This window comes from Grus americana, chromosome 1 (assembly GCF_028858705.1).
Source record: "Grus americana isolate bGruAme1 chromosome 1, bGruAme1.mat, whole genome shotgun sequence".
Lineage (NCBI taxonomy): Eukaryota > Metazoa > Chordata > Aves > Gruiformes > Gruidae > Grus > Grus americana.
Window position 1 is genome coordinate 147137873 of NC_072852.1, and position 12943 is coordinate 147150815.

The window sequence follows — 12943 nt, forward strand, 5'->3', positions numbered from 1 at the left end:
TTCCTAATTGTGTCAAACTTTCAACAGACAGCCCATGCCTCTCGGCTTGTGTTCTGCGAGTACTCTTTCTGTTCAGACATATCTCTTGCCACCTTCATGAGTTCACTGTTTCAAATGGTCTCTATTCTAGTTTAATCCTAATCTGCAAGTATAACTGCAACAATGAGAAAAAAGGGGCCATTGAAAAAAATTCCCCATTTCCTTCTACTTACGGAACTAACACTTATATTTTCTTTTTTATTGCCCAAACTCTTGACACTTTTTTAGGTGAACTGAAGCTTTCCTCCTTCCAGAGCCACAAACATTACCCTCCCTAGAGGCATATGCCTTCATGGGCTCTCCAACCTACCTGCTAAACAATTAAAATAGAAAAAGAGCAAAAATATAGATGGATTTTTACCACTTCTTGCCTCCTCCAATCCTTCAACATCACAGTTTAAATTAGACCAACTGTTCGCAAGCTCTAACTTATAAATCTCAGTAGCAGGTCCCAGATGGAAATTACTGGGGTACACTGCGCTCTCAGAACCTCAGAATCCTCTGGGAGGCCACTCACCATGACAGGGAGGCTACGAGAGCAGCCTGAAATGAAATGCTTCCTGTGAAACACAGGGCTTAAAACCTCCAGTTCAGAGACTCTGTAGCTCCTGATACCACTCTGCTGCAGACATACCACAAACTGGATTTGTTTGCATTTCACTAATTCTTCCCTTTCTAAAAGTTCCAGGTAGATGCAATACATACAGATACTGATGTCGGTATCAAACTGGCATCCCATGCATAATTTTGCACCCTGAATCCCTAAGACAATGAACCACACATAATTACACAAATCCAGACATATTTAGAAGCCCATATAAAAGTGGGTTTTGCTAATCCTCATAACCACTGTGAAGGGCCTCAGAGAAACTCAGAAACACATTTTGTAGAACCTCCAACAATTATTCCCTCAGGAATTGTTGTTCCTTCTGACTGTTTTACCCAAGTCTCACAATGCTCAGCCTTTTCCTGAAAGTCTCAGGTCCCTGAAGCATGTGTTTACATTACACATAGGAAAGGCAAAACCTTTCACTTTATCAGTATCAAAATAGAGCTTGCAAACATGCTGTACAAGTCAACTCGTAAAAGAGGGCAGGACACACGTTAGCTCTTCAGCACCATTCACAGGCCCCAAAAATTTGAAGATATGAGGGTTTTCAGGAATATGAGGTGAACACACAGCATGCTATTTTACTCAATATATTGAACGGGGATCATCAAGATTGGGAGCTATCCTAAAAGCTCCCAAAGCTAGGAAAAAAATATGAAGTCTATGGCAAGGATTATTTCAATAACCCTTGTGATTTTGAAGGCTTCCTTTGACTTCCAAGTGCCCAAGGTTGATATTTCCACATACATTTTCTGACAGCCTTTTTCAACTGTTGCATATAAAAGTTAAGCCTCGTGACCTCCTTTGTTCAAGAGATCATTACTGAAGACCTTATTTTACTTGAGACATGACTAACATGGCTTCTCCTGAAAGAACCTTTCACTGAATTCTCACAACCAGTTTAAAAGAACAAAGCTAGCCAGCAGATGTTCAAAGCAACCCTGGCCTGCTACACCAAGATGGTAATACAACAGCACTCTGCTATTCCAAGAGTAAGTACTGTAACATGTTACTTTCCAAGCTGCAGTACCCTGAGTTAACTCTGAGGTGAGGAAAACCAGGAGGAAAACATGCTTTTGTCACTTCAGAGTGACAGGAGGGAAACAGAACAAGGAGGTAACATAAGAGAACCACAGAAATAAAGAATCTCTATTCCTATGCCAGGTCTTTAGCCCCTGAATCATCTATGTGAGACATGGCATTTACATAACAAAACACTAGAAGTTTTCACTGCTCTTCCTGAGAAGGGAAATCTCACTAGAAAAACATTGATTCTCACAATTTGTTCCTCACTAATTGTCTCCCCATGTACCTCCTTTCTGCTAGGACTGGAGAGCAGTGTTTTTAGAGCAGCTCTCAAAGTCTCCCTGTGCCTAGCAGCTAGTCTAATGCTGAGCTGCTTCTGCACAGCAGAGCAGAAGCTTCCACTCCATCAGCATCTCTCTTCCTAGGGCAGTATTATCCTGCTGAGAAGGAAGAGGCATTATGCACCAACTGAAAAGCAGCACAATACACACACAAAGAGCCAACAGTGAGCCTGTGATGACTTCTAATGGCTTTATTTACATCCCACCAGTCCATTTTTAGCAGCATGCTCATTTTACCTATGAGATTTTAATACACTTGCTCAGTTCATATCCAAGCCTGCAGGGTGCTGAAGTTCCTAATTTTTGACAGCACCTGGACACTTATTGCTCTACTGTAACTGGGCTACTTATGCTATACAACAGAACTGCTAAATATTTCATGTAGGCGTGTTCATTCAATATATTAATTAGATATTTAATCTAAAATGTTCTCAAAATGGAATACAACACACACATACAAAACTCTCATTGCAGATTTACTCACTATAGGAGCTTTCACATAGATTTCTCGACTGACTGTATTTTGCTGTGCTCTCTTTTTATAGAGTATATAACCTTCTGGTCATAACAGATTGCTTGCTCCCAGCTGGAAAGCCTCTTGGGAACACAGAACTGTAACCTACCATTAATATATTAAGTACAGAACATTTCAGACACCATGACGCAGAAATCACAAGCAAAGATAGAAAGCTATGTGAGAACCTGATGTAGAATTAACAAAGCTTGTTCCATACCCATCTCTAGCTCAAGTGAAGCAGTAAACCTACAGCTCATGTTGGAAGCTTGTATCGCAGGCACTGTTACCGTAGCCATTAGTACTTCTAGCAGAAATACAGTTCTTAATGATACTTCTTGGAAAAGGTATTTTACTAAAATATCGATTGGGTCAAACTAACAGGAAAAAATAACTATTCTTGGGTAATCTGTTCTTGTTAAAAAAAATACTGTAGAAAACATTCAACCAGAGCATATGTAGTTTTCTCAAGTCTTATAAACTTGGTAAAATGAAGTCCGTCTATTACTTAATGAAAAAAACCCCACCAGAACTAAGTAATGCAGACAACAGATAGCAGCACCCATATATTTTGAGTTAGTGCTCCTAACGGCTTCCTAGCAGTTGTTTGGGAAGGGCACATTGCCTGGAGAGAGAAAAAGTTTTTGTATACATCAATGCAAAGATGAACTTCAACATTTCCACTATTCTTACCAATAGAGGAAGAGTAGGAAAGTCTCTGTTTACATTGAAATCAGTTCCTTGCTCCACAAGATTTCCCCCATTTCCTAATGGACAAGTCATTTACATGCCACCACTGGTTCCACATTGTTTTAAAAATCTCTTATATGCTGCTGCATGCCAAACATTATGCTGTTGTGTCACTGCACAATAGCTGATACATGGGTTCATACGAAGAGAACTGTTTGTAAAGCACCTTCTAATCCTTCAGCAAGAGAGGAGCAATCAGAAGGTGGGACCAGTAGCATCACTATATATAAATATGGCTGCTCAACACCGCTTCTTAAAAAACTGCTGCTTTCAGTTACTTACATTTTCCCAAAGCGTGTGCCCAGAAAGTTTTCATGCTGAGTGCTTGTCTCAGACTGATTTTTAAAGAATAATCATTAGTTTCAGCTAAAACAGTTCATCTACTGCCAAGAGTAAGGGCTAAAGGAAAAATGTTTTGCATAAATTTAAATAACGACAAAAACTGGCAGTCTTTCCTTTCTATCCTAATTCTTTAAAAAGTCACAGTAAACACAGATCCAGTAGAGATTCACTCACAACTAAAATCTCCAAAGATGCCAAAAAAGTGAGTACTCTTGATTTCCACAGGTGATCTAACTGCAAATGCACTGCCCTATCGGCAGACTCACTGCTCCAGCCGCAGGGGTCCAGAAAGCAGTTCCTTTTAATAATCATTCAACATCATTTGGCTGAACATTGAACTGGGCCAACAGAACCTGTATCTCTAGGACGAGCCTTCAGGAATAAGAAACAAATATCAAATCCAAAAGCACGGAAAAATGGCCAAACTGAAGGAATGGGAGAAGAAGTAATAGATTTGAAGAGCAATACTGGCAAAGTCGGCTTAAAAAAATGAAGCTGTCTGAAGACCAGGACTGAGGTCTGGAGTTAAAAATAAGGTCAAAAATTACTTGGCTGGGAGGAATCATTGCAATAAAGAGCTGAGGAGCAGACAGGTATGGGCAGACCTAAGAGACAAAGACAAAGGAGCATAAGGAGGGAAACCAAGGCGGGGGGCAGCTTAAGCTGGCACAAGTAGGCTGGGAACCAGCTATGGGAACAGGAGAGACACTGGAACACAGACTTCAAGGGAGAACCAGCCTTCTTTGGCAGAAAGAATAAAGTATCAACTAGCTTGGGGTGTCCGACTCAAGACATCCATGATTCAGCTTTGGAAGTATACAGTCTTTTACATAAAACATGCAGAAATAGCTGGGAGGGTTTAGCAGTTCTGTAAAATTGAAACTAGATCTTAAATCAGGCACCCAAAACCTGAGAAATATTGTATTGATCAACAACAAGAGGACAATTTTTAAAGACTTGCCTTGCACCACACAGGAACTGTGGGGAGTGGTAGGGTTGCATCCCAGGCCTCTGGAAGGATACAGCTCTCAATTAGAAAACAACCTTGGTCTCCTCTTCCTTCAATCCCTTGCTTTGACTGCTATACAACTTCCAATTTCTGCAACAAATAAAGCTATTACACTCACCAATGTCCTTTACTGAACAGTTCATCCCCAGATTAGGCCCCTCCTGCACATTAAATACAACACAGAAAAGTAGATCATCTAACTAAAGATTTAGCATAATTGGAATCCATGAGGCCAAACTGTGGTTACATGGATTGCTCTTTTAAGACAACTAGTTTGTAAGCAGTGTAGGTCATTTGTGGTTTAAAATGGTGCCTTCATCCCTGTAACTGTCTTGTTTGCATGGGGCAGCATTGCCTTCCATTCAGCATGGAGCCAATAGTGCCAAACATTTCCCCTAATCCCTGAAATGATGACAAGCAATCCACCCACACTTTGGGAGCAAAAGATATGATCACTAGAAAACCTCAAGGACCATGTTCATCCATGTTTCTAGAAGTATGTGACTAGACAGCAGAGCAAGTTCACAAGTCCACAGGGAGTCGAGTCATATGACACTACCTCCTAGCTTCCAGCTGTGACACCGACTTTTAAACATGGCTAGACATACATGACTTTTCTGCTCGTTATCTACTGGTCTCATATTAATTGTTGCTATTTCTGCCTGTGTTATATTGTACAATTTTGAACTTAAAAAAGTGATCCATAAAAACTGGAAGGGATAAAATACCCATGATATAACTCTCATGTACAGATAATGCCCATGCTCACAAAGCACCTGAGAAATGCTCTACAGACTTCTGGAGCTGGACAGGAAGACTTACCCCAGATTTTACATTTTATGTGTAGCATCTTCCACAAGACAAGACACAAGCATCTTTTTCTAGCAACTGCTGTAATGTTTGATAAATTATGATATTCACAGAACTGCTATCAGAATTAACAATGTACTAAAACTTATCACTTTATGGTAAAAATATAACAGAAAAATGGTACACAGAGCTCAGCAAGTAGCTCTGGTGACTGAAGATATTACCACACTGCTGTTCAAGTTTACTGCCTCCCAAGCAAAGTCAATGGACCAAATCAAGTGAACACTCTTCAGAAATGTCAAACCAACAGTTTAAATTAAGACACTGAACTTTGCGCTACAGTTGCTGAAGCGCAGGCACACATTTCGTTCCACCTGCCCTGCTGTGGGAGGCAGTAATTTCCAGCCTAGTGAATGTAAAAAGTAGCTACAGGATCAAAAGAACTGTTAGCGGCAAGACAAAATGCAGCAAAATGTACAGAGAAATCCAGGTGGGTAAGGGAAAAAAAAAAAGAGAAAAAATCTTTAGAGAGTCTACCAATGACTACTTTATTCTGAGCACACTGAAAAAAACCACAAGCTGTTTTTCAGAAAAGCACTATGAAAATTAGAGGCTTAGCAAACTATGAAAAACTACTCCCTTAACACTGGTCATCACAAAGAAAATGTAGAAAAAGAGCTGGAAAAAGAACAGAGGAGACTCCAAGCAGGCAAGTATTTTTAAGACACCTTATACAAAGCAATTTAATTCTGAAGTCTTATAACTCTCGAAGACTGGACAATTCTTGAAAAATTCTTCTAAAGCCTGAATGCAAACTTCAGGCTGCCAAGGGTTAAGGCTTGAAACACAAACCAGAATCACAGAAATATCCAATGCCTAACCCTAGCAGTAAGCCCAGCGCTGCACTTTCCCCAACATAATAGATTTAACAACAGAGAATGAGTGGAAGAACAAATTCTCAGCATATCTAGCATCCTCTGCACCTCCACTGTTAGTCGTAATTTCTACCTTAGAGACTTGTCCTATTTATCACAAGGTGAAATTCCAGGCATCAAATTCTTCCTAAGCACTTTCTAAGTTCATTCTGCTTGTACATGCTTCTGCAGCTGGAAGGAAGTTACAGAAACCTCAGCAATATGGCAGGCTACCACCAGGTAAAGAAGCTGTTCAAGCACAGTTAGTCTGGACTACTTAGCCTTGTAAAAAAGGAAGGAACTGCACATGTGCAGAGGCATTTGCAGGCACTGGTTTTATTTGTAGAATTATGTAGTTGCAGTAAGGGTACCTGAGCTATAAACTGCCTCAAGGAACCAAGGTGCGCTGCTTCCAAAGATTTGCAACATCTTTACATATATGCTTCCTATTAGTCATATGGTGGAAAGAATAATTGTTCTTATAAAAGTTTAGATGGGTGGTAAAACATACTATTTAACTGCAACTTTAAAGTGCTCCACTGGTAAATGCTGTGAAACATCAATCAGAAACACACCGGATGCATTTTTCTACAACTATCTCTCTTCTTTCCTGTATGAGCCATCTACTCCCTCATCTTCCTTGCTCTTTTCCCTTCACTTTCCCCCTCTATATCCCCACTCTTTTTCTCCCATGCTACTCCCTTTCACCTCGCTCAGCTATCTCCTCCACAAAATCTGTTCTACTTGCAACAAACTGGAAGAACAGAGCTGTATTTAGAGAGTGTCATCTCTCACACAACAGGCTTCTCTGTTAGCGTGGCAGAGCAGTAGACCACAAACAAGATGCAGGCCTTCACGAGAAATAAAAGAACATCCAGGGGGTTATACTCTCACGAGTGGGCCAGGTCTACACCCAACAGCTGAAGAATGTCAATGTCTTCTGCAATATATCCTGCTGATTTCATACGAGGTCTTAGCGATATCTCACCACTGTATGCAATGAGTACTTTTAGTCAATGCAGACACACATTCTCAAACCTCGGTTGCAGAGAAATCCTTAGTCGTGTATTATAAACAGCACAGAAAGTAGTCTCCTTCAACTAAGATCAAGATCTTAACTTGCCTGGAGATTAGAGGGAAAACTACATTACTCTCGCATTTCATCAACATGGCTTTAGCTAAGTTAGGACATACACGGTACTTCAATTTCCCTATTTCCTGTTTATTGCATATTTGGTAAAAATACCATAAATTCAAGAAATTCATGCTTGGTGAGAGTATAATCGGCCAGGGACAGCCTTCTTGCTGAGTGAATACACTTCATTGCAGCTTTCAAATGTTGTTTTCAAGAAGCACTAACGTATTTCTGCAGCACTGGTACCTCCCTTTCCTCTGCAAGGGACAGAAAAGTGGCTGGCTCAACGGACTGGCAGAAGCAGAAGCACAATGTCCACCTGTGCTGGCTGATGCAACGGCATTAACCTGCTTCTGAAATGGAGAAAATACCATGGTAACTGCCAGGGAAGTCTGGGGAGTTGGTCTTCCATTAATTCACGCACACCTCCCTTACTGTGTACCATACAAATCACAAAAACTGGCTATGACCCTACCACTCCCCCGTGCAGCCAAGTCACACATCCTCCTCTCAGTCACGTCCTTAATTGACAAATGTCCCTATTATTTTCCTTACTTCACTTGGTCCACACTTCATTCCCAACCTGCTTTGCCCTGCTTGTTCTTCAGTTTTACCTTGCACGCTGCCAGTCTGTGGCGACACTTCCCACAGAATGCAGGAAGCAAAGGAAGGAGAGCAAAGGCAGCAGGAAGTGGCTGTGAAGCGGGAAAGGGAAAATTCTGATTCCAGCTGAAAGCCAGAAGAATCAACTTTTTCTACAGTAAAGAGCTTATCGTATTAGGTTAAGCAGCAATAGGTGTGATTTAAACACATTTGAGGCTATGCCTAGCTGTCTGACAGATGTAGATGAGGGAGATACACCTCAAAGTTTTCTTCTTCCAAGGTCAACAACATTTTCCAACAACATTTCTGCAAAGGATGTCTGTTTGAGATTTAGGTAGATAATCCAACAATAGAGAGGAAATTCAGTCTGTCAGAAAAGAAACAGGAAGGGAAGTGACAAGCAGAAGCAAAGAGCACAGAAGATAGAGCTCTGAGCTATGCTGCCTGCGTTACTTGATCTGTCTCAAGGACAACAGGTAGATGTTTCAAACTTCATCTCCAAGCAAGGCAATTGCTCTTTACATCCAGGCAAGAAATGGGGCAGTTTTTCCAACAAAGTAATCTACAAAGGGGATCCAAGAGGTATTCTTATATTCTAAAGGTGCATCTTATGGACTAGCAATTAGGTAATTAAAATTTGCTGTAACAAAGCACATGCCAGAAGCTTTATTTAAATGTTAAAAAGGAAACAAGAACCAAAAGGGGATCCTTGGCCTTTTTATTTTCCTTCCTAGTTCCAGTACAATAATACAGAGATTAAGGAGCATGGAATATATAGGAAACAGAGCAGCTATTTCTCCTAGTAGTCATTTCACTCCACAGGGAGAACTTGTATTTAATACAGCACCTGTGCAACCAGACTAGACTTGACCAGGTCTAAGAGATGGCTGAGGACATCCAACCTTCAATACATCTAAGATCTTAAGACCGAAAATTCTACTACCCTAGCAGGGGTACAGCCTTCTGTCTCAGCTGACAGCAAGCGAGACAGAGTTTCTGCAGAGGTGTGATCACTGCCTTCAGTAACAGAGCCCAGCACTCTCTGAAGATCAAGTGCCTCCTTGGCCACATTCTGGCAGGGTTCTTTGTTTCTCCGTGGGTCCCTACAAGTTACCATCCACTATAGATTAAGTTAAAATTAGCTCATTAAAAATAAATTAAATTGCAGGCAAAGTTGTCATGTATCAAGAAAAATGCATACAGTCTAGATACAAGTACTTGAAAACAGCACTGAAATAATCATTTGCTAACAACTCGGTACTGCCAGCAGGGAGCAGTGAATAAAAGAGGTCACATCCACCTCAAAGCTTGGAAAATGCCAGATATCCTAAATTTAAGGATACTGAATTTCAAATTCTTGCCAAAAATACATATGTTCCCCCCCACTTGCTCTTGCCTAACATTTGTGCTGAGAGTCAGAGACACTTGTGAAAAGAAAATTGGCAAGATATTGCATTCCCTGTGAGAGCTCTCTGAGTTCCTAGAAGCAAGGTAGCCCACTGAATTAAAATCTTCAGAAGCAGGAAAAACCTTAATAAGTTTTTAAATTAAGAGCTTTTGAAAAAAAAAAATAATTAGCAAACAGTGGTTCCTCAAGGGGAAAAAAATAGTCTTGTTTCCAGGACAACAGGGTTCTGCTAGCTCATCTCCCTTGCTTTAGAGTTTGAGGGCATGCAAACACATAAGAGCCTCTACTTCTGTTGCTTAAAGAGTAACGCAGCAAGACCTTCTCAGATAGCTCTCTGCTGCCAACATAGACAAGCTCAGTATTACAGACTTCCGCAGAAAGAATGATATTGCCCTGCAGTGGGAGAGGTACTGTCAACACAGAGCCCAACTGCCCAGGCAAAAGTGGCTCTACCGAGTATGCAGGACACGCAGTCCATGCTGAGCTTTGACCAGCACGTAGTGACTCTGCCTATTGTACAGGGAAAAACATATGCCACTGGGACAGAGCTACAACTTCATTCTTACACCGCTCTGTCAAAGCCACGTGAAACAAATGATGGTGCATCGGTAGTGCAAAGGCATTTCTACTCTATTTCACAACCACATTCTAGCTTAATAAATGGACAAAAATCTGAAATATGCACCAATCTAAACATATAATCTGTTTCCTTTTAAGGCTTCTCTACATGGGAAAGGAATCATAAAAGCTGGTCTGGAATAAATTAAGGGAGGTTAAAAGTTTTGAAACATCCTATCACTTCCCACAGCACACTCTGCTCGCTAAGCTCCGCTTTTTGATTCCCGGTCTCTGAACAATGGCATCACTGCTGAAAAAGCGGAGCTCACCGAAGAGCACGGGTGCACCACACATCATCAGACAGTGATCACAAACGGACCCTCCAGTCTTCACTTTTTCAAACTCCTGCTTGCAACACTGAAGGGACAATCCCACCTCAGGACGGGGCCTCCTGCACACGCAAGTGTTTCCGTGACTCTTTTTGAGCATGAAAGCATGCAGCTGTGGAGGGCATAGCGCTACTTACGGTCCTAACCACACCACCTCGCCTTGGGGTCACCCTACCACCGCAACAACAAACGTGGCAGATCAGACATTTCTCAGGGACGCGGGGCCTGCCAGACCGCTACGCTACAAACCCACGCCGCGGCACAAAGCCGTAAAAGAAGCGTCCAGGCTAATAGTGAAAAGCACGGATCTCATAAAAATACCTGGAAACAGGAACGCACAGGAGCTTTCGAGCACTCCCTTAAATAAAAAATTAAAAGCAAGATTTTTTTTTTTTGATGTCTCGCTCTTGCATCTCTTCCCGAGACAGCTGTTTATGCGCCCTTATTCACACACGGCAGCCTGGCACGGCTCACGTACGCTCGGGCGGACGCTCAGGACAGACCTTAAGACAAACGCGTAACACCAAACCCAGTAACGCCGTCAAACACAGCAGCGCGCTGCAGATGACAACGTCGATGACCGAAACCGCGACGCGGCACGAAGCAAACGCCGGGTGCCAGGGCCTCCCCAAGATGGGGGCTCGGCGGTGCGCGCCCGGAACGGCGGGCGGGTGGGAAGGAGGACGGGGCGCTCTCAGCGGCGGCTGGCGACGAGGCGCGGCGGCGCTGCCCCCCGCCCAACAGCCGATCCAACGGCCGCCCCCCGCGCTGCCACCGCTCCTGCGGCGCAGCGCCCCGCCACCCCCACCCCTCCGCGGAGCTGTCAGCCGCGCCTCCCGCCTCAGCCGTACGAGGCTCGCCGGGCCCGGCCCCCGCCGCGGAGGCGCACCTTCTCCCTCCGGCCCTCTCCTCGGAACGCGGCGGTGCAGCTCCTGGGCTGCCCTGGTAGCCCGGCAGGCGCCCCTCGCTTACCTCCGCAGCCCCGGCTCGCCGGGCACCGCCCCGCGGCAGCCGCCGGCCCCGCACCCTCACCGGCTCCGGCGGCCCGACGCGCGCCGGCGCCCGCCTGCTCGTGACGGCACCGGGAGCGGTGGCCCCGCCCCGCCGCTGGGCCCGGCCCCCTGCGGCCGCCGGCGGGCCCCGCCGCTCCGTGGGAGACAGGCAGGTGGGGAAGCCGAGGGCGGCAAGTACCGGGGACGGAAGGCGCAGCCACGGCCGGGCTGTCATCGCCCTCCCGCCACGGCTGAAATAAGCCTGTTTCAGCATGCCTCCCTCTGGTTACCCGAAACTCGCCTTCCGGCCTCCGAACGATGCTTTCGTGCTTTGTCATCTCTGACTCCTAAGGATCCAAAAATATAAAAACTGGGATTCTCTCTTGTATTACCCTCTGCAGCCAGGAATTGGGGATTTCAGGGAAGAAAGTGTTATGGGTATGAGAAGTCCCTGCATCACAGCTATAAAGTTTGGGCCAAATAATTTGAGATAATAATCTAGGTTTTTTTCTTTTCTAATGAAAACATCAGCACTTTTCCTCCATTCATCCTTACTCATTGGCCACACTTGAAGTTCCTTGATAGCTGTCTTAAACAGCTACATTTGTTGAAACTGCTCTATAAGCTGGAGTCTGGGCTCCATTTCTTAATCAATTTCTATAACACGCTGCTATCAATGTGGGACTTCACTTGCTCAAGCAGTGTGAAGTGTAATTTGAAAGAACATACGAAGAGGTCACAGTCCATCTCTGGCTCATTCTATTTTTTTCTTATGCAGTGCACAAATGCTAAGGAGAAGACACGTTACTCACAAGCTGCCCTGCAGGAACTCCCAGGAGGTACATGAGGGGCTCCTGCCCACAAGAAACACACTGAAGTGGGAAATTAGTGAGACACACACAGACACACTTGTTTGGATGTCTCCAGCCAACTGTGCATGATCTGCAGAGGACCGCTGCCAAGTACCAGTTGAGTCAGTCCCAACATCACTCTAGTGTAAGAATTTTAATTTGCCTGTTGCAGTTCCCGGGTACTGCAAGCTGCCAGCTCAAGTCCTCAGTATGATCTGAATTTGGATGAAGAAGCCAGAAGACACAGCTTGAATTTTTCGTTTTTCTTTCCACCTGTCAGTGGTGAAATTCCATTTTTAACTGTGTGACAGGATTGATCCAAGCACTTCTGTTAAAAAAAAAAAATCGGACAGAACTTGCAGAGAAGAGCTTATTTTCAATGCTTAGTCAAACGTGATTTTTAACATTTATCTTCAGTCATGGTTTAGCACAAAGCTAATTAACCATGCCATGTTTTTAAACAAAACAAAGATGGAAAATAGGAGTTCCTCTGCATACAGTGCAAGCTTAAAGCCATCCTCTCATAAAAAATATTAAATATACTTGGCCCAAACAGGCTAGAAAGCAAGTAGACACTGTCACTAGCACCCTTCAATTTTAATGTACTGCTTGACAGTGTTAAGAAGCACAAAACATTGTAGTTTATTTGTAG

The 12943-nt window shown here is 43.5% G+C and overlaps 1 protein-coding gene across 22 annotated transcripts in view; it reads right to left on the reverse strand.

Moving 5' to 3' along the window:
• Positions 1-11539, reverse strand: part of INPP4A (inositol polyphosphate-4-phosphatase type I A) — a 130678-nt gene extending 119139 nt beyond the window's left edge. For 17 of the 22 annotated variants that reach the window (XM_054818000.1, XM_054817980.1, XM_054817954.1 and 14 more), the window contains exon 1: positions 11421-11539. The gene's annotated coding sequence lies outside the window, so the exon portion shown is untranslated. Of the gene's footprint in view, positions 1-11337 lie in introns of all 22 variants that reach the window. The other 5 variants (XM_054817921.1, XM_054817990.1, XM_054817846.1 and 2 more) reach the window with 5 other exon arrangements.
• Positions 11540-12943: the final 1404 nt, after the last annotated feature.